The 23710-nt window shown below is 44.1% G+C and overlaps 8 non-coding genes and 1 pseudogene across 8 annotated transcripts; all 9 read left to right on the top strand.

Annotated features, from left to right (window-relative positions):
- Positions 1-27: 27 nt before the first annotated feature.
- On the top strand, positions 28-218 carry LOC130335716 (U2 spliceosomal RNA). Its single transcript, XR_008877290.1, has one exon. It is a non-coding gene; the product is annotated as a U2 spliceosomal RNA (small nuclear RNA).
- A 2099-nt stretch (positions 219-2317) lies between these two features.
- On the top strand, positions 2318-2508 carry LOC130335715 (U2 spliceosomal RNA). The gene has a single exon (XR_008877289.1). It is a non-coding gene; the product is annotated as a U2 spliceosomal RNA (small nuclear RNA).
- Positions 2509-4599: 2091 nt separating this feature from the next.
- LOC130335725 (U2 spliceosomal RNA) lies at positions 4600-4790 on the top strand. Its single transcript, XR_008877298.1, has one exon. It is a non-coding gene; the product is annotated as a U2 spliceosomal RNA (small nuclear RNA).
- A 6875-nt stretch (positions 4791-11665) lies between these two features.
- LOC130335740 (U2 spliceosomal RNA) lies at positions 11666-11861 on the top strand. The gene has a single exon (XR_008877308.1). It is a non-coding gene; the product is annotated as a U2 spliceosomal RNA (small nuclear RNA).
- A 2090-nt stretch (positions 11862-13951) lies between these two features.
- LOC130335714 (U2 spliceosomal RNA) lies at positions 13952-14142 on the top strand. The gene has a single exon (XR_008877288.1). It is a non-coding gene; the product is annotated as a U2 spliceosomal RNA (small nuclear RNA).
- Positions 14143-16230: 2088 nt separating this feature from the next.
- Positions 16231-16421, top strand: LOC130335713 (U2 spliceosomal RNA). Its single transcript, XR_008877287.1, has one exon. It is a non-coding gene; the product is annotated as a U2 spliceosomal RNA (small nuclear RNA).
- Positions 16422-18522: 2101 nt separating this feature from the next.
- On the top strand, positions 18523-18713 carry LOC130335712 (U2 spliceosomal RNA). The gene has a single exon (XR_008877286.1). It is a non-coding gene; the product is annotated as a U2 spliceosomal RNA (small nuclear RNA).
- A 2079-nt stretch (positions 18714-20792) lies between these two features.
- LOC130335711 (U2 spliceosomal RNA) lies at positions 20793-20983 on the top strand. Its single transcript, XR_008877285.1, has one exon. It is a non-coding gene; the product is annotated as a U2 spliceosomal RNA (small nuclear RNA).
- A 2084-nt stretch (positions 20984-23067) lies between these two features.
- On the top strand, positions 23068-23200 carry LOC130335761 (U2 spliceosomal RNA; annotated as a pseudogene).
- The last annotated feature ends 510 nt before the right edge of the window (positions 23201-23710 follow it).

Raw genomic sequence — 23710 nt, 5'->3', positions numbered from 1 at the left:
CTTGTTGGGCCCGCCCCTTTCACGGTTATCGCTTCTCGGCCTTTTGGCTAAGATCAAGTGTAGTATCTGTTCTTATCAGTTTAATATCTGATACGTCCCCTATCTGGGGACCATATATTAAATGGATTTTTGAGAACGGGGGCCGATTTCGAAGCTTGCTTCCGTCGCCCTATGCATTGACCCGATATGGCAGTATCTTCGGGTACAGTGCACCACCCCCTTACAGGGTTAAAAAGAAAGATTCCTACTTTCATTGCTACCTGCTTGCTGGCTAGCCAGCTAGCCAGCCCTGTGGGCCTTGCTGCTGCTGCAGCCAAAAAACAAAAGGTGGTGCTGCTGCTGCTGCTGCTTCTGCTGCTTCTGCTTCTGCTTGTGTCTGGCCGCTGTTGGAGCGTCCAGGCACAGGACTTCTGCTGCTGCTGACTAAATGGCCTCCTTAATTGGATCATTTGAGTAGCCAGCACACCTGTGCAGGTAGGGCATGACATGATAGGCAGCTGCCTTGATAGCGGGTGGGTGCTGAATGTTCCTAATTGACAAAATAAGATTAATGCTTATGAAGAAATATAAAATCTCATCCCTTCCCCAATATCGCGCCACACCCCTACCCCTTAATTCCCTGGTTGAACTTGATGGACATATGTCTTTTTTCGACCGTACTAACTATGTAACTATGTAACATAACATGGGGGGGGGTCTCCTGGCTGTTCACACAGGTGTGTCATTGCTGTACATTGACCATGCATTGCTTCTGTGGTATTGCAAAGGCAAAGACAAATGCTTCCAGGCCATCCATTGCACTAATGGATTGGTCATCAGCTGGCTGTCTATGTCCCGCATCAATATAGACCAAAGTACAGAGGGTTAGGCTATGCTATTGTGCACCTACCTGATGCATCAGAAGGTGCGAGGCCCTTGCTAAATTCTGTGCACAGACTTTGAGATCTATACTTTAGACTGTATCTAAACCTGCTCCAACATGGACTGACATTCTGGCCTACTTTCAGCCGATGCGACTTGTCTGTCGCTGAAACAGTCGCTTTTTATGTATTCAGCACCTAATGTATAATGTTGTAAAAATGCTCTAGAAGCTAAAGTCGCAGAAATGTCACACATATTTGGCCTGCAACTTTCTGTGCGACAAATTCAGACAGGAAAAATCAGTATAAATCCTTAGAAAATTATCCCCCAGTGTCTCCATCTGCTGGCGGTATTGAATAAGCATTGCTGCACTGATGGGGTATGCATTAGACGAAAAAAAAAGAAGAAAAAGAAGAATAATACGCCCAGAAAAGAGGCGAAAAGGAGAAAAACGTAAAAAAACTTGAAAAAAAAGGAAGAGGAAGAGAAGGGGAAAAAAAGGTGGAAATGGGTTTAAAAGTGATTTCGGCGGAGAAATATATATATATATATATATATATATATATATATATATATATATATATACGCGCACACACACACATATATATAAACGTATTCTCCGTTGAGATATTGCAGCCGCTGCTGTGTCCAGGCCCAGGAGCCTTAGCACTGTGCTGTGATGTCACTCAATACCACTGACATCACTAGGTGTAAACAACATCTCTCCTTTGCTGTGTATGTGACTATGGAGCTGTTTGGTGATGTCGTCTATTATGGCCTTCATAGAAGCAACAGGAGATTGTTGCATCCATCTAGAACCCTCAGAACTACAGTGCTATGATGTCACTCACTTCCACAGGCCTTGCAGAGTGTAAACAACAACAACCCAGCTTTGTTGTGTATGTAACCATAGGGATTTGTGATGTCACCTAGAACCTTCACAGCAGCGACAGCTTTATGAGGAGCATCAGCACTGCTCTGCCTGAGCAGAACCATCACCGCCATAGGTTGTCAAATAACCCGGGTTTAACCCACACAGGTAAGTCCAATGGGTGCAGGCATGTCCTCTATGCTTACAGCTTCCCGTGGGTGTTGGTTTGATACCGTTTGGGGACAGCCAAGGAGGCATCTGCAGGCAACAAAGGTAGGTGTGTGCTTGTGTGTGTGTTTCCTATGCAGATCCTAAGCCCAGTGTCACATGCAAGTAGGAGGAGTAAGAAGGGTTCCTGGCAAATCCGGGTTATGGATTGCATTTAAAAAGGCCCGTGGGAGTGCAATGGGCCCCTGTCTTGCTGCTTAGCAATAATGGTATGGGTTTAGGTTCTGCTGTGTGTACTGGTGGTTGACTGCCCCCCAGCCCAGAGTGTGCATGGAAAATTGTCTGGCAGCCTCCCTGACAGCAAGCAGTGATAGTGCCCATGAAGGGCACCTTGTTGGGCCCGCCCCTTTCACGGTTATCGCTTCTCGGCCTTTTGGCTAAGATCAAGTGTAGTATCTGTTCTTATCAGTTTAATATCTGATACGTCCCCTATCTGGGGACCATATATTAAATGGATTTTTGAGAACGGGGGCCGATTTCGAAGCTTGCTTCCGTCGCCCTATGCATTGACCCGATATGGCAGTATCTTCGGGTACAGTGCACCACCCCCTTACAGGGTTAAAAAGAAAGATTCCTACTTTCATTGCTACCTGCTTGCTGGCTAGCCAGCTAGCCAGCCCTGTGGGCCTTGCTGCTGCTGCAGCCAAAAAACAAAAGGTGGTGCTTCTGCTGCTTCTGCTGCTTCTGCTTGTGTCTGGCCGCTGTTGGAGCGTCCAGGCACAGGACTTCTGCTGCTGCTGACTAAATGGCCTCCTTAATTGGATCATTTGAGTAGCCAGCACACCTGTGCAGGTAGGGCATGACATGATAGGCAGCTGCCTTGATAGCGGGTGGGTGCTGAATGTTCCTAATTGACAAAATAAGATTAATGCTTATGAAGAAATATAAAATCTCATCCCTTCCCCAATATCGCGCCACACCCCTACCCCTTAATTCCCTGGTTGAACTTGATGGACATATGTCTTTTTTCGACCGTACTAACTATGTAACTATGTAACATAACATGGGGGGGGGGGGTCTCCTGGCTGTTCACACAGGTGTGTCATTGCTGTACATTGACCATGCATTGCTTCTGTGGTATTGCAAAGGCAAAGACAAATGCTTCCAGCCATCCATTGCACTAATGGATTGGTCATCAGCTGGCTGTCTATGTCCCGCATCAATATAGACCAAAGTACAGAGGGTTAGGCTATGCTATTGTGCACCTACCTGATGCATCAGAAGGTGCGAGGCCCTTGCTAAATTCTGTGCACAGACTTTGAGATCTATACTTTAGACTGTATCTAAACCTGCTCCAACATGGACTGACATTCTGGCCTACTTTCAGCCGATGCGACTTGTCTGTCGCTGAACAGTCGCTTTTTATGTATTCAGCACCTATGTATAATGTTGTAAAAATGCTCTAGAAGCTAAAGTCGCAGAAATGTCACACATATTTGGCCTGCAACTTTCTGTGCGACAAATTCAGACAGGAAAAATCAGTATAAATCCTTAGAAAATTATCCCCCAGTGTCTCCATCTGCTGGCGGTATTGAATAAGCATTGCTGCACTGATGGGGTATGCATTAGACGAAAAAAAAGAAGAAAAAGAAGAATAATACGCCCAGAAAAGAGGCGAAAAGGAGAAAAACGTAAAAAAACGTGAAAAAAAAGTAAGAGGAAGAGAAGGGAAAAAAAGGTGGAAATGGGTTTAAAAGTGATTTCGGCGGAGAAATATATATATATATATATATATATATATATATATATATATATATATATATATACGCGCACACACACACATATATATAAACGTATTCTCCGTTGAGATATTGCAGCCGCTGCTGTGTCCAGGCCCAGGAGCCTTAGCACTGTGCTGTGATGTCACTCAATACCACTGACATCACTAGGTGTAAACAACATCTCTCCTTTGCTGTGTATGTGACTATGGAGCTGTTTGGTGATGTCGTCTATTATGGCCTTCATAGAAGCAACAGGAGATTGTTGCATCCATCTAGAACCCTCAGAACTACAGTGCTATGATGTCACTCACTTCCACAGGCCTTGCAGAGTGTAAACAACAACAACCCAGCTTTGTTGTGTATGTAACCATAGGGATTTGTGATGTCACCTAGAACCTTCACAGCAGCGACAGCTTTATGAGGAGCATCAGCACTGCTCTGCCTGAGCAGAACCATCACCGCCATAGGTTGTCAAATAACCCGGGTTTAACCCACACAGGTAAGTCCAATGGGGTGCAGGCATGTCCTCTATGCTTACAGCTTCCCGTGGGTGTTGGTTTGATACCGTTTGGGGACAGCCAAGGAGGCATCTGCAGGCAACAAAGGTAGGTGTGTGCTTGTGTGTGTGTTTCCTATGCAGATCCTAAGCCCAGTGTCACATGCAAGTAGGAGGAGTAAGAAGGGTTCCTGGCAAATCCGGGTTATGGATTGCATTTAAAAAGGCCCCGTGGGAGTGCAATGGGCCCCTGTCTTGCTGCTTAGCAATAATGGTATGGGTTTAGGTTCTGCTGTGTGTACTGGTGGTTGACTGCCCCCCAGCCCAGAGTGTGCATGGAAAATTGTCTGGCAGCCTCCCTGACAGCAAGCAGTGATAGTGCCCATGAAGGGCACCTTGTTGGGCCCGCCCCTTTCACGGTTATCGCTTCTCGGCCTTTTGGCTCAGATCAAGTGTAGTATCTGTTCTTATCAGTTTAATATCTGATACATCCCCTATCTGGGGACCATATATTAAATGGATTTTTGAGAACGGGGGCCGATTTCGAAGCTTGCTTCCGTCGCCCTATGCATTGACCCGATATGGCAGTATCTTCGGGTACAGTGCACCACCCCCTTACAGGGTTAAAAAGAAAGATTCCTACTTTCATTGCTACCTGCTTGCTGGCTAGCCAGCTAGCCAGCCCTGTGGGCCTTGCTGCTGCTGCAGCCAAAAAACAAAAGGTGGTGCTGCTGCTGCTTCTGCTGCTTCTGCTTCTGCTTGTGTCTGGCCGCTGTTGGAGCGTCCAGGCACAGGACTTCTGCTGCTGCTGACTAAATGGCCTCCTTAATTGGATCATTTGAGTAGCCAGCACACCTGTGCAGGTAGGGCATGACATGATAGGCAGCTGCCTTGATAGCGGGTGGGTGCTGAATGTTCCTAATTGACAAAATAAGATTAATGCTTATGAAGAAATATAAAATCTCATCCCTTCCCCAATATCGCGCCACACCCCTACCCCTTAATTCCCTGGTTGAACTTGATGGACATATGTCTTTTTTCGACCGTACTAACTATGTAACTATGTAACATAACATGGGGGGGGGGTCTCCTGGCTGTTCACACAGGTGTGTCATTGCTGTACATTGACCATGCATTGCTTCTGTGGTATTGCAAAGGCAAAGACAAATGCTTCCAGCCATCCATTGCACTAATGGATTGGTCATCAGCTGGCTGTCTATGTCCCGCATCAATATAGACCAAAGTACAGAGGGTTAGGCTATGCTATTGTGCACCTACCTGATGCATCAGAAGGTGCGAGGCCCTTGCTAAATTCTGTGCACAGACTTTGAGATCTATACTTTAGACTGTATCTAAACCTGCTCCAACATGGACTGACATTCTGGCCTACTTTCAGCCGATGTGACTTGTCTGTCGCTGAACAGTCGCTTTTTATGTATTCAGCACCTATGTATAATGTTGTAAAAATGCTCTAGAAGCTAAAGTCGCAGAAATGTCACACATATTTGGCCTGCAACTTTCTGTGCGACAAATTCAGACAGGAAAAATCAGTATAAATCCTTAGAAAATTATCCCCCAGTGTCTCCATCTGCTGGCGGTATTGAATAAGCATTGCTGCACTGATGGGGTATGCATTAGACGAAAAAAAAAGAAGAAAAAGAAGAATAATACGCCCAGAAAAGAGGCGAAAAGGAGAAAAACGTAAAAAAACGTGAAAAAAAAGTAAGAGGAAGAGAAGGGAAAAAAAGGTGGAAATGGGTTTAAAAGTGATTTCGGCGGAGAAATATATATATATATATATATATATATATATATATATATATATATATATACGCGCACACACACACATATATATAAACGTATTCTCCGTTGAGATATTGCAGCCGCTGCTGTGTCCAGGCCCAGGAGCCTTAGCACTGTGCTGTGATGTCACTCAATACCACTGACATCACTAGGTGTAAACAACATCTCTCCTTTGCTGTGTATGTGACTATGGAGCTGTTTGGTGATGTCGTCTATTATGGCCTTCATAGAAGCAACAGGAGATTGTTGCATCCATCTAGAACCCTCAGAACTACAGTGCTATGATGTCACTCACTTCCACAGGCCTTGCAGAGTGTAAACAACAACAACCCAGCTTTGTTGTGTATGTAACCATAGGGATTTGTGATGTCACCTAGAACCTTCACAGCAGCGACAGCTTTATGAGGAGCATCAGCACTGCTCTGCCTGAGCAGAACCATCACCGCCATAGGTTGTCAAATAACCCGGGTTTAACCCACACAGGTAAGTCCAATGGGGTGCAGGCATGTCCTCTATGCTTACAGCTTCCCGTGGGTGTTGGTTTGATACCGTTTGGGGACAGCCAAGGAGGCATCTGCAGGCAACAAAGGTAGGTGTGTGCTTGTGTGTGTGTTTCCTATGCAGATCCTAAGCCCAGTGTCACATGCAAGTAGGAGGAGTAAGAAGGGTTCCTGGCAAATCCGGGTTATGGATTGCATTTAAAAAGGCCCCGTGGGAGTGCAATGGGCCCCTGTCTTGCTGCTTAGCAATAATGGTATGGGTTTAGGTTCTGCTGTGTGTACTGGTGGTTGACTGCCCCCCAGCCCAGAGTGTGCATGGAAAATTGTCTGGCAGCCTCCCTGACAGCAAGCAGTGATAGTGCCCATGAAGGGCACCTTGTTGGGCCCGCCCCTTTCACGGTTATCGCTTTTCGGCCTTTTGGCTAAGATCTTGTATCTTGTCAAGGGGCTCTGAGTTCGTCGAACCTTCGGCCTTGAGGCATCGGCGGTTTTTTAGCCGTCTTAAGCCTCATGCTGCTATAGGAGGAGGACTTACAAAGAACGGGAAGGCGATCCCCCATGGCGACCCTTAGGTTTGCTGCGCATACTGAAACTCGGATTAAGAACACCTTCCGTATTGAAGTGGATGAGGAGAAAAAGGAGAAGATGACTTTGGAATTTTTTGTCAAGAGAATTATGCTGGATTTATTGCACATTCAGAGAGAAGATGTGTTTTGCCTAAAAGACCCAGGTAAAGGACTTTTCATTCTTACCTTGACTTCCGCATCTGCATGTGACCATATGTTTGAGAAAGTTCGGGAGCTTGCCAATGAGGAGGATATGAAAGGACTTGTTTTCATTGCTCTATATTCTAATGGCGATGTTCCACTGGTGGTTACTATGCACGATCCATACGTGGATATAAGAGACATTGTCTTATTTTTAAACCAATATTGTGCGGAAGTCAAATACTCTCATAAAATAATGAATGCAATGGACTTTTGGACTGGAAAGCATAAGTTTGCTGTTAAGTTCAGAGAAGATGTGAGAGGAATTGGAGGTCTGTGTCGCCCACCTGCAAATTTTTTAATTGGGCGTAAACGTGGCTATTTATTCTACCCTGGGATGCCGTATTATTGCAGGAAATGCCATGAATATGGTCATACACAAGAATCTTGCAAAGAGGAAGTGGTTATTTGCAAAAGATGTGGCCAAAAAGGCCACACCACTTTGGACTGTCAAAATGAGATTCTGTGTAATGTGTGTAAGCGGAAAGGACACGCTTTTAAGGATTGTCCTCAACGCTCCTGGGCCAATATTGTGGCTACGTCGGCTGGTCCCTCGATGAGGAAGAGCTCCATGGATGCTGTGCCTGTGCCTAAGACCCACACCCTGAAAGTGATGCCTGAGTCTTCTGCTACCGGAATTCCTGTGATACCTGCTGTGGCTCATGTCTCCAAAAGCATTGTGTCCCCGGGGAAGGTCGTGGGACCTGAGACAGAAGTGAGGGGTTCTCCTCTCATGGAAGTTGAGGGTCCTGGACCGCCCAGAAGGGATACAGAGGAGATGGATGTAGAAGAACGGCGAAAGAGGAAAAGCAGAGACCGGAAAGAGGAAAAGGGCCTTAACATCAAAAGGAGTGGTCGAGTTAGTGCGGACGAGGGGAACGTGGAGATTGTCTGCCAAAAGGTTATAACAGCATCCGACCCTGTTAATATTGAGGAATTTGTGTCACCACCTACAGATTGGGGTTCTTTGTCTGAGGATAATGAATGACCCAGGAGCTACCAAGTGTTAATATCTCCTCCTTCAATGTGAGGAGTTTGAAGAGCCCAGAGAGGAGGACTGCTTTATTTTCTTTCTTGTCTTCTTTGCCTACAGACATTTTATTTTTACAGGAATGTGCCATTGATTATGATATCAATTATTCATCTTTGAGATCTGAATGGACTCTTGGCCCGTCTGTGTGGTCAGGGGATAATGAGAGGAAAGTGACTGGTGTTGGCATACTGTTCAAGAGCAGTGAGTATAAAGTTACCTCCTTCACAGACATTGTACCCGGTAGAGCCCTGCTCGTTCATATTATTTATAATGACATGAATATGAGACTTTTAAATGTATATGCCTCTCCAGATAAGGATGAAAGATCTGATTTATTAGAGAAAATTCAGTTTTATTTACCGGGTTCATCCCCGCTTATCATCGCTGGTGATTTTAATTGTATAATGGCAGGAGAGGAGCGGGCTGGAGGATCTGAACAAAGGAAAGATAAGACTGAAAAACAACTAAAGGATTTTATAGTTGATTTTAATTTAAAAGATTTGTGGAGAACCTCTTTCCCTAATGACCCTGGGTATACCTGGGAGAATAGCCTTTATATGTCAAGGATTGATTATATTTTTGCTTCTGGATTTGCATTTTATGGGAATATGCAATTGACTTCTACCTTTTTTTCAGATCATAAGATTTTATCTGCTACATGTAAGTTTGATGGGGTTTGCAGAGCCAAAGGAGTCTGGCGTCTGAATGTCTCTTTGCTTGAAGATGAAGAAATTAAATGTAATTTTATCTATCTTTTTAAAAAATTGCAGAACTCAAGGACTAATTTTAATTCTCTTTTAGCATGGTAGGAATTCTGCAAGGTAAAATTTAAAGAGTATTTTATTAAGATGGGTGTTAAAAAAACAAAAGAGAAATTGAAATGGTATAGAGATCTTAACACAAAACTACAAACCTATTATCAACTCAAAGAGCTGGGTGTATATGTAGATGATCTGATTTTAAGTGTTAAAAGTGATATTCAGAAGGCTATAACTAACAAAGGGAAAGAAATAATTTTTAACTCCAAAGTTGAATGTAAAGAGAAGGATGAAAAGTGTACAAGATTCTTTTTTAAAAAGGTAATGGAAACAAAAAAGTTAATGATTAACATTGAGGATGAAACTACTAATGTAGGAATGTTATCCAAAGCTAAATCCTTTTATCAAGATCTGTTTAATGAGAAACCCATTGATATATCTGCTGCTAATTTTCTCCTAAGCACTTTAGATTGTGGTTTAAGTAAGGAGGACCAAGATGCACTTTGCACAGAAGTAAGATGCCAAGAATTAGAAATTGCTGCTAAAAGTTTATCCACAGGTAAAACACCAGGTTCTGATGGACTTCCTGTAGAGTTTTATAAAACCTTTTGGGAGATTTTTAAAGATGATTTGCTTAATATTTTTAAGGAGGCTTTTAATTCTGATGTTCTACCTTTATCTTGGAGGAGTGGTATAGTGTCTCTGATCCCCAAAAAGGGGGATAGGAACAGCTTAGAAAATTGGAGACCAATTACGCTTCTTAATGTTGATTATAAGATTATGTCAAAAATTTTTGTTAACAGAATGAAGCCGTTTTTGTACAAGGTCATCCATGTGGATCAGGTATGTGGTGTCCCAGGAAGGAGTGTAGCTGAACCTTTAAATGCTATTAGGGACATCATATGGTATCAGCAAGAGCGGAATCAAAATCTAGCCATTCTATCTCTAGATTTTCATAAAGCGTTCGATAGAGTATCACATTGTTTTTTATGGATGGTTTTACAACGCATGGGTTTTCCTAACATATTTATTAAGCAAATTGCTCTCTTATATAAAGGTTCTTTTAGCAGGATTTTAATAAATGGTTTCCTTATAGATTTTATTAATTTATCATCAGGGGTAAAGCAAGGCTGCCCTTTGTCTCCTATACTGTTTATATGTACAATAGAACCTCTGTTAAACTTAATAAGGAATGATAAAATAATAAAAGGAGTGCCAGTTCCTGGAGGTAATAATGCCACCCTTAAAGTGTGTGGCTATATGGATGATATTAATGTTTTTTGTGAAAGTGCCTTCTCTTTACAAAGAGTTGTTGATGTTACTGATTTCTTTTGTAAAGCTTCTGCTTTTAAACTTAATTTATCTAAATGTGACTGTTTTTATATAGGTAAATGGGAAAACGTGCAAATACCAAACCTAAAATTACAGTCAGAAAAAATAAAAATCCTTGGAGTCATCTTTGATAAAAATAACAATGGTGAGGAAAGTTGGCTAATGGTAAAAGAAAAGGTAAAGAAAAAGGTAGACTTTTGGTCCCTTAGGAAATTATCCTTAGAAGGTAAAATTTTGGTGATTAAGGCTATGCTAATACCCATTATGCTCTATTTAAATATGATTTATCCTCCTAATGAACTTATGTCTAGGCAACTTCAAAGGATTCTCTTTGAGTTTCTATGGAGTTCTAAAACAGAAAAATTAAAAAGAGATACTATGTATAAGTCACAAAAAAATGGAGGAAAACAGGTTCCCTGTATTAGAAAATTTTTATACTTAAGGTTTTTTAGTTGGTGTTTTAGGGGACTTTTTATGAAAAGTGTATGGTCCTGTTTTTTAAAGTACTCTGCGGGACATATTTTTAGAAAAAGAGAATGGGTGTTTTTATCATTATCTTCTCCTGTACTTTTAACTCCGCCTAAACATTATGCCATCTTAGAAAAAATTATACGTATGTATAACCTTAAAGACTTTGACTTGTTAACCTTGAGGGATGCTCGCAAGATAGAAGTACAGTTAAATTTGCAAGAAGAAATATGTATGGTCTCTAATTTTTCTTATAATAGGTGTGTACAAATATGGAAAAAGGTAAACGAGCCATATCTTTTTAATGAGCACAAGGATTTAGCATGGATGATTATCCATGAGTGTCTTCCGGTAAGATTTTTCCAATATAGAAGAGGTCTAAATGCTGTATGTGTCTGTCCCCGGGATAATTGCAATATAGATGAAACTGTTTTGCACCTTTTCTGGAATTGTTATTTTGCACAAAAGGTTTTTAGACTAATTGGTTCTTTATTGAAATTCCTAACAGGTCTAAAAGTTTTAAATCATGAAGTTGTTTTATATGGCAAAAGTGATGGAGTTACAAAAGAAAAAGAGAGAATTTTGTGGATTTTTATCAACTGTACAAAAAATGTATTATGGAAAGTTCGTAATATCCTTGTCTTCAAAAGAGATTTTATTTGTGAAAAAGAATGTTTGAAGATGATATACAGTGAAGTTTACTTGTACTATTTAATTGATAAAAAGAGATATGGGCAGAAAAAAGCATTAGCTATGTGGAATTTACATTTATGGAAAACAGTATTTGATGTATTGTAAACATTTTTTGTGATGTATTTAAGTTTTTGAGTTTTTTTCAATAAAAATGTAAAAAAAAAAAAAAAAAAAAAATCTGTTCTTATCAGTTTAATATCTGATACGTCCCCTATCTGGGGACCATATATTAAATGGATTTTTGAGAACGGGGGCCGATTTCGAAGCTTGCTTCCGTCGCCCTATGCATTGACCCGATATGGCAGTATCTTCGGGTACAGTGCACCACCCCCTTACAGGGTTAAAAAGAAAGATTCCTACTTTCATTGCTACCTGCTTGCTGGCTAGCCAGCTAGCCAGCCCTGTGGGCCTTGCTGCTGCTGCAGCCAAAAAACAAAAGGTGGTGCTGCTGCTGCTTCTGCTGCTTCTGCTTCTGCTTGTGTCTGGCCGCTGTTGGAGCGTCCAGGCACAGGACTTCTGCTGCTGCTGACTAAATGGCCTCCTTAATTGGATCATTTGAGTAGCCAGCACACCTGTGCAGGTAGGGCATGACATGATAGGCAGCTGCCTTGATAGCGGGTGGGTGCTGAATGTTCCTAATTGACAAAATAAGATTAATGCTTATGAAGAAATATAAAATCTCATCCCTTCCCCAATATCGCGCCACACCCCTACCCCTTAATTCCCTGGTTGAACTTGATGGACATATGTCTTTTTTCGACCGTACTAACTATGTAACTATGTAACATAACATGGGGGGGGGGGGGGGGGTCTCCTGGCTGTTCACACAGGTGTGTCATTGCTGTATATTGACCATGCATTGCTTCTGTGGTATTGCAAAGGCAAAGACAAATGCTTCCAGCCATCCATTGCACTAATGGATTGGTCATCAGCTGGCTGTCTATGTCCCGCATCAATATAGACCAAAGTACAGAGGGTTAGGCTATGCTATTGTGCACCTACCTGATGCATCAGAAGGTGCGAGGCCCTTGCTAAATTCCGTGCACAGACTTTGAGATCTATACTTTAGACTGTATCTAAACCTGCTCCAACATGGACTGACATTCTGGCCTACTTTCAGCCGATGCGACTTGTCTGTCGCTGAACAGTCGCTTTTTATGTATTCAGCACCTATGTATAATGTTGTAAAAATGCTCTAGAAGCTAAAGTCGCAGAAATGTCACACATATTTGGCCTGCAACTTTCTGTGCGACAAATTCAGACAGGAAAAATCAGTATAAATCCTTAGAAAATTATCCCCCAGTGTCTCCATCTGCTGGCGGTATTGAATAAGCATTGCTGCACTGATGGGGTATGCATTAGACGAAAAAAAAGAAGAAAAAGAAGAATAATACGCCCAGAAAAGAGGCGAAAAGGAGAAAAACGTAAAAAAACGTGAAAAAAAAGTAAGAGGAAGAGAAGGGAAAAAAAGGTGGAAATGGGTTTAAAAGTGATTTCGGCGGAGAAATATATATATATATATATATATATATATATATATATATATACGCGCACACACACACATATATATAAACGTATTCTCCGTTGAGATATTGCAGCCGCTGCTGTGTCCAGGCCCAGGAGCCTTAGCACTGTGCTGTGATGTCACTCAATACCACTGACATCACTAGGTGTAAACAACATCTCTCCTTTGCTGTGTATGTGACTATGGAGCTGTTTGGTGATGTCGTCTATTATGGCCTTCATAGAAGCAACAGGAGATTGTTGCATCCATCTAGAACCCTCAGAACTACAGTGCTATGATGTCACTCACTTCCACAGGCCTTGCAGAGTGTAAACAACAACAACCCAGCTTTGTTGTGTATGTAACCATAGGGATTTGTGATGTCACCTAGAACCTTCACAGCAGCGACAGCTTTATGAGGAGCATCAGCACTGCTCTGCCTGAGCAGAACCATCACCGCCATAGGTTGTCAAATAACCCGGGTTTAACCCACACAGGTAAGTCCAATGGGGTGCAGGCATGTCCTCTATGCTTACAGCTTCCCGTGGGTGTTGGTTTGATACCGTTTGGGGACAGCCAAGGAGGCATCTGCAGGCAACAAAGGTAGGTGTGTGCTTGTGTGTGTGTTTCCTATGCAGATCCTAAGCCCAGTGTCACATGCAAGTAGGAGGAGTAAGAAGGGTTCCTGGCAAATCCGGGTTATGGATTGCATTTAAAAAGGCCCCGTGGGAGTGCAATGGGCCCCTGTCTTGCTGCTTAGCAATAATGGTATGGGTTTAGGTTCTGCTGTGTGTACTGGTGGTTGACTGCCCCCCAGCCCAGAGTGTGCATGGAAAATTGTCTGGCAGCCTCCCTGACAGCAAGCAGTGATAGTGCCCATGAAGGGCACCTTGTTGGGCCCGCCCCTTTCACGGTTATCGCTTCTCGGCCTTTTGGCTAAGATCAAGTGTAGTATCTGTTCTTATCAGTTTAATATCTGATACGTCCCCTATCTGGGGACCATATATTAAATGGATTTTTGAGAACGGGGGCCGATTTCGAAGCTTGCTTCCGTCGCCCTATGCATTGACCCGATATGGCAGTATCTTCGGGTACAGTGCACCACCCCCTTACAGGGTTAAAAATAAAGATTCCTACTTTCATTGCTACCTGCTTGCTGGCTAGCCAGCTAGCCAGCCCTGTGGGCCTTGCTGCTGCTGCAGCCAAAAAACAAAAGGTGGTGCTGCTGCTGCTTCTGCTGCTTCTGCTTCTGCTTGTGTCTGGCCGCTGTTGGAGCGTCCAGGCACAGGACTTCTGCTGCTGCTGACTAAATGGCCTCCTTAATTGGATCATTTGAGTAGCCAGCACACCTGTGCAGGTAGGGCATGACATGATAGGCAGCTGCCTTGATAGCGGGTGGGTGCTGAATGTTCCTAATTGACAAAATAAGATTAATGCTTATGAAGAAATATAAAATCTCATCCCTTCCCCAATATCGCGCCACACCCCTACCCCTTAATTCCCTGGTTGAACTTGATGGACATATGTCTTTTTTCGACCGTACTAACTATGTAACTATGTAACATAACATGGGGGGGGGGGGGGGTCTCCTGGCTGTTCACACAGGTGTGTCATTGCTGTACATTGACCATGCATTGCTTCTGTGGTATTGCAAAGGCAAAGACAAATGCTTCCAGCCATCCATTGCACTAATGGATTGGTCATCAGCTGGCTGTCTATGTCCCGCATCAATATAGACCAAAGTACAGAGGGTTAGGCTATGCTATTGTGCACCTACCTGATGCATCAGAAGGTGCGAGGCCCTTGCTAAATTCTGTGCACAGACTTTGAGATCTATACTTTAGACTGTATCTAAACCTGCTCCAACATGGACTGACATTCTGGCCTACTTTCAGCCGATGTGACTTGTCTGTCGCTGAACAGTCGCTTTTTATGTATTCAGCACCTATGTATAATGTTGTAAAAATGCTCTAGAAGCTAAAGTCGCAGAAATGTCACACATATTTGGCCTGCAACTTTCTGTGCAACAAATTCAGACAGGAAAAATCAGTATAAATCCTTAGAAAATTATCCCCCAGTGTCTCCATCTGCTGGCGGTATTGAATAAGCATTGCTGCACTGATGGGGTATGCATTAGACGAAAAAAAAGAAGAAAAAGAAGAATAATACGCCCAGAAAAGAGGCGAAAAGGAGAAAAACGTAAAAAAACGTGAAAAAAAAGTAAGAGGAAGAGAAGGGAAAAAAAGGTGGAAATGGGTTTAAAAGTGATTTCGGCGGAGAAATATATATATATATATATATATATATATATATATATATATACGCGCACACACACACATATATATAAACGTATTCTCCGTTGAGATATTGCAGCCGCTGCTGTGTCCAGGCCCAGGAGCCTTAGCACTGTGCTGTGATGTCACTCAATACCACTGACATCACTAGGTGTAAACAACATCTCTCCTTTGCTGTGTATGTGACTATGGAGCTGTTTGGTGATGTCGTCTATTATGGCCTTCATAGAAGCAACAGGAGATTGTTGCATCCATCTAGAACCCTCAGAACTACAGTGCTATGATGTCACTCACTTCCACAGGCCTTGCAGAGTGTAAACAACAACAACCCAGCTTTGTTGTGTATGTAACCATAGGGATTTGTGATGTCACCTAGAACCTTCACAGCAGCGACAGCTTTATGAGGAGCATCAGCACTGCTCTGCCTGAGCAGAACCATCACCGCCATAGGTTGTCAAATAACCCGGGTTTAACCCACACAGGTAAGTCCAATGGGGTGCAGGCATGTCCTCTATGCTTACAGCTTCCCGTGGGTGTTGGTTTGATACCGTTTGGGGACAGCCAAGGAGGCATCTGCAGGCAACAAAGGTAGGTGTGTGCTTGTGTGTGTGTTTCCTATGCAGATCCTAAGCCCAGTGTCACATGCAAGTAGGAGGAGTAAGAAGGGTTCCTGGCAAATCCGGGTTATGGATTGCATTTAAAAAGGCCCCGTGGGAGTGCAATGGGCCCCTGTCTTGCTGCTTAGCAATAATGGTATGGGTTTAGGTTCTGCTGTGTGTACTGGTGGTTGACTGCCCCCCAGCCCAGAGTGTGCATGGAAAATTGTCTGGCAGCCTCCCTGACAGCAAGCAGTGATAGTGCCCATGAAGGGCACCTTGTTGGGCCCGCCCCTTTCACGGTTATCGCTTCTCGGCCTTTTGGCTAAGATCAAGTGTAGTATCTGTTCTTATCAGTTTAATATCTGATACGTCCCCTATCTGGGGACCATATATTAAATGGATTTTTGAGAACGGGGGCCGATTTCGAAGCTTGCTTCCGTCGCCCTATGCATTGACCCGATATGGCAGTATCTTCGGGTACAGTGCACCACCCCCTTACAGGGTTAAAAAGAAAGATTCCTACTTTCATTGCTACCTGCTTGCTGGCTAGCCAGCTAGCCAGCCCTGTGGGCCTTGCTGCTGCTGCAGCCAAAAAACAAAAGGTGGTGCTGCTGCTGCTTCTGCTGCTTCTGCTTCTGCTTGTGTCTGGCCGCTGTTGGAGCGTCCAGGCACAGGACTTCTGCTGCTGCTGACTAAATGGCCTCCTTAATTGGATCATTTGAGTAGCCAGCACACCTGTGCAGGTAGGGCATGACATGATAGGCAGCTGCCTTGATAGCGGGTGGGTGCTGAATGTTCCTAATTGACAAAATAAGATTAATGCTTATGAAGAAATATAAAATCTCATCCCTTCCCCAATATCGCGCCACACCCCTACCCCTTAATTCCCTGGTTGAACTTGATGGACATATGTCTTTTTTCGACCGTACTAACTATGTAACTATGTAACATAACATGGGGGGGGGGGGGGGGGGGGTGTCTCCTGGCTGTTCACACAGGTGTGTCATTGCTGTACATTGACCATGCATTGCTTCTGTGGTATTGCAAAGGCAAAGACAAATGCTTCCAGCCATCCATTGCACTAATGGATTGGTCATCAGCTGGCTGTCTATGTCCCGCATCAATATAGACAAAAGTACAGAGGGTTAGGCTATGCTATTGTGCACCTACCTGATGCATCAGAAGGTGCGAGGCCCTTGCTAAATTCTGTGCACAGACTTTGAGATCTATACTTTAGACTGTATCTAAACCTGCTCCAACATGGACTGACATTCTGGCCTACTTTCAGCCGATGCGACTTGTCTGTCGCTGAACAGTCGCTTTTTATGTATTCAGCACCTATGTATAATGTTGTAAAAATGCTCTAGAAGCTAAAGTCGCAGAAATGTCACACATATTTGGCCTGCAACTTTCTGTGCGACAAATTCAGACAGGAAAAATCAGTATAAATCCTTAGAAAATTATCCCCCAGTGTCTCCATCTGCTGGCGGTATTGAATAAGCATTGCTGCACTGATGGGGTATGCATTAGACGAAAAAAAAGAAGAAAAAGAAGAATAATACGCCCAGAAAAGAGGCGAAAAGGAGAAAAACGTAAAAAAACTTGAAAAAAAAGTAAGAGGAAGAGAAGGGAAAAAAAGGTGGAAATGGGTTTAAAAGTGATTTCGGCGGAGAAATATATATATATATATATATATATATATATATATATATATATATATACGCGCACACACAAACATATATATAAACGTATTCTCCGTTGAGATATTGCAGCCGCTGCTGTGTCCAGGCCCAGGAGCCTTAGCACTGTGCTGTGATGTCACTCAATACCACTGACATCACTAGGTGTAAACAACATCTCTCCTTTGCTGTGTATGTGACTATGGAGCTGTTTGGTGATGTCGTCTATTATGGCCTTCATAGAAGCAACAGGAGATTGTTGCATCCATCTAGAACCCTCAGAACTACAGTGCTATGATGTCACTCACTTCCACAGGCCTTGCAGAGTGTAAACAACAACAACCCAGCTTTGTTGTGTATGTAACCATAGGGATTTGTGATGTCACCTAGAACCTTCACAGCAGCGACAGCTTTATGAGGAGCATCAGCACTGCTCTGCCTGAGCAGAACCATCACCGCCATAGGTTGTCAAATAACCCGGGTTTAACCCACACAGGTAAGTCCAATGGGGTGCAGGCATGTCCTCTATGCTTACAGCTTCCCGTGGGTGTTGGTTTGATACCGTTTGGGGACAGCCAAGGAGGCATCTGCAGGCAACAAAGGTAGGTGTGTGCTTGTGTGTGTGTTTCCTATGCAGATCCTAAGCCCAGTGTCACATGCAAGTAGGAGGAGTAAGAAGGGTTCCTGGCAAATCCGGGTTATGGATTGCATTTAAAAAGGCCCCGTGGGAGTGCAATGGGCCCCTGTCTTGCTGCTTAGCAATAATGGTATGGGTTTAGGTTCTGCTGTGTGTACTGGTGGTTGACTGCCCCCCAGCCCAGAGTGTGCATGGAAAATTGTCTGGCAGCCTCCCTGACAGCAAGCAGTGATAGTGCCCATGAAGGGCACCTTGTTGGGCCCGCCCCTTTCACGGTGATCGCTTCTCGGCCTTTTGGCTAAGATCAAGTGTAGTATCTGTTCTTATCAGTTTAATATCTGATACGTCCCCTATCTGGGGACCATATATTAAATGGATTTTTGAGAACGGGGGCCGATTTCGAAGCTTGCTTCCGTCGCCCTATGCATTGACCCGATATGGCAGTATCTTCGGGTACAGTGCACCACCCCCTTACAGGGTTAAAAAGAAAGATTCCTACTTTCATTGCTACCTGCTTGCTGGCTAGCCAGCTAGCCAGCCCTGTGGGCCTTGCTGCTGCTGCAGCCAAAAAACAAAAGGTGGTGCTGCTGCTGCTTCTGCTTCTGCTTGTGTCTGGCCGCTGTTGGAGCGTCCAGGCACAGGACTTCTGCTGCTGCTGACTAAATGGCCTCCTTAATTGGATCATTTGAGTAGCCAGCACACCTGTGCAGGTAGGGCATGACATGATAGGCAGCTGCCTTGATAGCGGGTGGGTGCTGAATGTTCCTAATTGACAAAATAAGATTAATGCTTATGAAGAAATATAAAATCTCATCCCTTCCCCAATATCGCGCCACACCCCTACCCCTTAATTCCCTGGTTGAACTTGATGGACATATGTCTTTTTTCGACCGTACTAACTATGTAACTATGTAACATAACATGGGGGGGGGGGTCTCCTGGCTGTTCACACAGGTGTGTCATTGGTGTACATTGACCATGCATTGCTTCTGTGGTATTGCAAAGGCAAAGACAAATGCTTCCAGCCATCCATTGCACTAATGGATTGGTCATCAGCTGGCTGTCTATGTCCCGCATCAATATAGACCAAAGTACAGAGGGTTAGGCTATGCTATTGTGCACCTACCTGATGCATCAGAAGGTGCGAGGCCCTTGCTAAATTCTGTGCACAGACTTTGAGATCTATACTTTAGACTGTATCTAAACCTGCTCCAACATGGACTGACATTCTGGCCTACTTTCAGCCGATGCGACTTGTCTGTCGCTGAACAGTCGCTTTTTATGTATTCAGCACCTATGTATAATGTTGTAAAAATGCTCTAGAAGCTAAAGTCGCAGAAATGTCACACATATTTGGCCTGCAACTTTCTGTGCGACAAATTCAGACAGGAAAAATCAGTATAAATCCTTAGAAAATTATCCCCCAGTGTCTCCATCTGCTGGCGGTATTGAATAAGCATTGCTGCACTGATGGGGTATGCATTAGACGAAAAAAAAGAAGAAAAAGAAGAATAATACGCCCAGAAAAGAGGCGAAAAGGAGAAAAACGTAAAAAAACGTGAAAAAAAAGTAAGAGGAAGAGAAGGGAAAAAAAGGTGGAAATGGGTTTAAAAGTGATTTCGGCGGAGAAATATATATATATATATATATATATATATATATATATATATATATACGCGCACACACACACATATATATAAACGTATTCTCCGTTGAGATATTGCAGCCGCTGCTGTGTCCAGGCCCAGGAGCCTTAGCACTGTGCTGTGATGTCACTCAATACCACTGACATCACTAGGTGTAAACAACATCTCTCCTTTGCTGTGTATGTGACTATGGAGCTGTTTGGTGATGTCGTCTATTATGGCCTTCATAGAAGCAACAGGAGATTGTTGCATCCATCTAGAACCCTCAGAACTACAGTGCTATGATGTCACTCACTTCCACAGGCCTTGCAGAGTGTAAACAACAACAACCCAGCTTTGTTGTGTATGTAACCATAGGGATTTGTGATGTCACCTAGAACCTTCACAGCAGCGACAGCTTTATGAGGAGCATCAGCACTGCTCTGCCTGAGCAGAACCATCACCGCCATAGGTTGTCAAATAACCCGGGTTTAACCCACACAGGTAAGTCCAATGGGGTGCAGGCATGTCCTCTATGCTTACAGCTTCCCGTAGGTGTTGGTTTGATACCGTTTGGGGACAGCCAAGGAGGCATCTGCAGGCAACAAAGGTAGGTGTGTGCTTGTGTGTGTGTTTCCTATGCAGATCCTAAGCCCAGTGTCACATGCAAGTAGGAGGAGTAAGAAGGGTTCCTGGCAAATCCGGGTTATGGATTGCATTTAAAAAGGCCCCGTGGGAGTGCAATGGGCCCCTGTCTTGCTGCTTAGCAATAATGGTATGGGTTTAGGTTCTGCTGTGTGTACTGGTGGTTGACTGCCCCCCAGCCCAGAGTGTGCATGGAAAATTGTCTGGCAGCCTCCCTGACAGCAAGCAGTGATAGTGCCCATGAAGGGCACCTTGTTGGGCCCGCCCCTTTCACGGTTATCGCTTCTCGGCCTTTTGGCTAAGATCAAGTGTAGTATCTGTTCTTATCAGTTTAATATCTGATACGTCCCCTATCTGGGGACCATATATTAAATGGATTTTTGAGAACGGGGGCCGATTTCGAAGCTTGCTTCCGTCGCCCTATGCATTGACCCGATATGGCAGTATCTTCGGGTACAGTGCACCACCCCCTTACAGGGTTAAAAAGAAAGATTCCTACTTTCATTGCTACCTGCTTGCTGGCTAGCCAGCTAGCCAGCCCTGTGGGCCTTGCTGCTGCTGCAGCCAAAAAACAAAAGGTGGTGCTGCTGCTGCTTCTGCTGCTTCTGCTTCTGCTTGTGTCTGGCCGCTGTTGGAGCGTCCAGGCACAGGACTTCTGCTGCTGCTGACTAAATGGCCTCCTTAATTGGATCATTTGAGTAGCCAGCACACCTGTGCAGGTAGGGCATGACATGATAGGCAGCTGCCTTGATAGCGGGTGGGTGCTGAATGTTCCTAATTGACAAAATAAGATTAATGCTTATGAAGAAATATAAAATCTCATCCCTTCCCCAATATCGCGCCACACCCCTACCCCTTAATTCCCTGGTTGAACTTGATGGACATATGTCTTTTTTCGACCGTACTAACTATGTAACTATGTAACATAACATGGGGGGGGGGGGGGGGGTCTCCTGGCTGTTCACACAGGTGTGTCATTGCTGTACATTGACCATGCATTGCTTCTGTGGTATTGCAAAGGCAAAGACAAATGCTTCCAGCCATCCATTGCACTAATGGATTGGTCATCAGCTGGCTGTCTATGTCCCGCATCAATATAGACCAAAGTACAGAGGGTTAGGCTATGCTATTGTGCACCTACCTGATGCATCAGAAGGTGCGAGGCCCTTGCTAAATTCTGTGCACAGACTTTGAGATCTATACTTTAGACTGTATCTAAACCTGCTCCAACATGGACTGACATTCTGGCCTACTTTCAGCCGATGCGACTTGTCTGTCGCTGAACAGTCGCTTTTTATGTATTCAGCACCTATGTATAATGTTGTAAAAATGCTCTAGAAGCTAAAGTCGCAGAAATGTCACACATATTTGGCCTGCAACTTTCTGTGCGACAAATTCAGACAGGAAAAATCAGTATAAATCCTTAGAAAATTATCCCCCAGTGTCTCCATCTGCTGGCGGTATTGAATAAGCATTGCTGCACTGATGGGGTATGCATTAGACGAAAAAAAAGAAGAAAAAGAAGAATAATACGCCCAGAAAAGAGGCGAAAAGGAGAAAAACGTAAAAAAACGTGAAAAAAAAGTAAGAGGAAGAGAAGGGAAAAAAAGGTGGAAATGGGTTTAAAAGTGATTTCGGCGGAGAAATATATATATATATATATATATATATATATATATACGCGCACACACACACATATATATAAACGTATTCTCCTTTGAGATATTGCAGCCGCTGCTGTGTCCAGGCCCAGGAGCCTTAGCACTGTGCTGTGATGTCACTCAATACCACTGACATCACTAGGTGTAAACAACATCTCTCCTTTGCTGTGTATGTGACTATGGAGCTGTTTGGTGATGTCGTCTATTATGGCCTTCATAGAAGCAACAGGAGATTGTTGCATCCATCTAGAACCCTCAGAACTACAGTGCTATGATGTCACTCACTTCCACAGGCCTTGCAGAGTGTAAACAACAACAACCCAGCTTTGTTGTGTATGTAACCATAGGGATTTGTGATGTCACCTAGAACCTTCACAGCAGCGACAGCTTTATGAGGAGCATCAGCACTGCTCTGCCTGAGCAGAACCATCACCGCCATAGGTTGTCAAATAACCCGGGTTTAACCCACACAGGTAAGTCCAATGGGGTGCAGGCATGTCCTCTATGCTTACAGCTTCCCGTGGGTGTTGGTTTGATACCGTTTGGGGACAGCCAAGGAGGCATCTGCAGGCAACAAAGGTAGGTGTGTGCTTGTGTGTGTGTTTCCTATGCAGATCCTAAGCCCAGTGTCACATGCAAGTAGGAGGAGTAAGAAGGGTTCCTGGCAAATCCGGGTTATGGATTGCATTTAAAAAGGCCCCGTGGGAGTGCAATGGGCCCCTGTCTTGCTGCTTAGCAATAATGGTATGGGTTTAGGTTCTGCTGTGTGTACTGGTGGTTGACTGCCCCCCAGCCCAGAGTGTGCATGGAAAATTGTCTGGCAGCCTCCCTGACAGCAAGCAGTGATAGTGCCCATGAAGGGCACCTTGTTGGGCCCGCCCCTTTCACGGTTATCGCTTCTCGGCCTTTTGGCTAAGATCAAGTGTAGTAATACAGGAGATCTGGTCAGAAGGTACTCGGGTACCCCTCTCCTCGGCCTTGTGGGATCGCCCAGGTTTATTGCCTGGGCTTCACCCACTTGTTGCTATTGGGGAGAGGGCTTAGTCCCAGGGTAACGGGTTGCGATCGCCTCTCAAAGCCTTCGGGTGGAGAGAGGTTTGAGCGAATTGGCTGGTTGGTTGGAGCGGAGAGAACCAGACCAAAACACGAATGAACCATGGATGAAGATCTAGATCCTGGTTCGGTACCGGCTTATGCCCGGATTAAACACACTGTGCGGGTCATTCTCACAGGTGATGCGGCGGATGCACGTGGCATGAGGTTCGTGATAGAGGACGTGCTCGACAAGATTCTTAATGTTCGTAAGCGAGAGATTTTGGCCATCCAGGATTACCCTAAGCGGAGGATCTACGACTGCACTTTCATGGGGGAAGGCGTTTTCTTAGATGCAGTAATGAAAATTCCAAAGCAAGATGATCCGAGGCTTAAGGGTATCCAAATTGTCGAGCACGTCCTAGATGAAACCAAGTTGATTGTCGTGAAGATGTACTCCCCTTTTGTAAATCAGAGAGAGATCGATGGGTTCCTGGCAGCCT

Source organism: Hyla sarda, unplaced genomic scaffold (assembly GCF_029499605.1).
Source record: "Hyla sarda isolate aHylSar1 unplaced genomic scaffold, aHylSar1.hap1 scaffold_456, whole genome shotgun sequence".
NCBI classification, from domain to species: domain Eukaryota; kingdom Metazoa; phylum Chordata; class Amphibia; order Anura; family Hylidae; genus Hyla; species Hyla sarda.
Note: the sequence above shows the minus strand (reverse complement) of the source record. Positions and strands in the feature narration are given on the sequence as shown.